Consider the following 1,118-nt stretch of genomic DNA (forward strand, 5'->3'; position numbering starts at 1 on the left):
TTCTGAATGTGAGCAAACTTTTCCTTTAAACCTGAAACTTGATCAAACTCACTGGTAATGTGGATCTAAACTGGGAGACCTACAGGAACAACGTTGGACCCAGTAGAACCTGCTGCTGCTTTATTTCTTCAGCTTCTGGATCTTCTCAATCAAAATGCTTCAAATCTTGATCCAAATTTCTTTTTCTGACATAGAAACTTGAAAATAGATCATCCAGACTGTTTTTACATCAACATCTCATCTGACTTTCAGCAACAACTTCCAGAATATCTTAGCATTACCATCTGGAGAACAACAGGCTCAGTTCAGCTAAACAGCTAAAAGAAGTTCAACCAACATGAAAATCAGCACCACAGCTGAACTAAACTACTTCAGTAAACCATGGAGCGCTGTTAGCATCATATAAGGTGGCGTACCAAACTGCGCAGTGCAAAAAGGCCCACACCATAGCAGAGGAGCTGATACTGCCTGCAGCATTAGACATGGTCTCTGTCTACTGGACGACGCCACTGCAGCAAAACTAAAAGCTATCCCTCTGTCCAATGACACTGTTCCCAGACGTATAGATGACGTCTTCAAGTACAGCTGGTAGATAAACTCAAAGACAAACATTTTGCCTTACAGTTTGATGAAGCAACTGACAGCAACAAAGACTGTCTGTTTATTGCTTATGTACGTTTTGACTTGTCAAACTCCCTGCATGAGGATCTACTTTTTTGTAAATATGTCAGAGACAGAGCCACAGCTGAGGAGCTATTCAAAATTCTGGACTCCTTTCTGACTGAGAATGGGCTAAAGTGGGAGAAGTGCATTGGTGTTTGCAGTGATGGTGCACAAAGCATGGCAGGAAAGAGAAAAGGACTCATCAAGACAGCCTCACCTCATGCTGACTGGACACACTGTATTATACACAGAGAAGCACTTTCATCCAGGCAACTTTCTACTGAATTAAGGCCCCGTCCACACGAAGTCAAACCCTGGCCTAAACGCACAAATTTTTCACCAAACCAGCCTCTCATCCATACGAAGCCGGCGTTTCGGGGGTCTGTAAACGATCTTTTTTTTATTCAGCCTTCAGAGTGGGAAGATTTTGAAACGCCGTTTTTGCGTTTCCATCT

Source organism: Cyprinodon variegatus, unplaced genomic scaffold (genome assembly GCF_000732505.1).
Source record: "Cyprinodon variegatus isolate N-32 unplaced genomic scaffold, C_variegatus-1.0 Scaffold606, whole genome shotgun sequence".
NCBI classification, from domain to species: domain Eukaryota; kingdom Metazoa; phylum Chordata; class Actinopteri; order Cyprinodontiformes; family Cyprinodontidae; genus Cyprinodon; species Cyprinodon variegatus.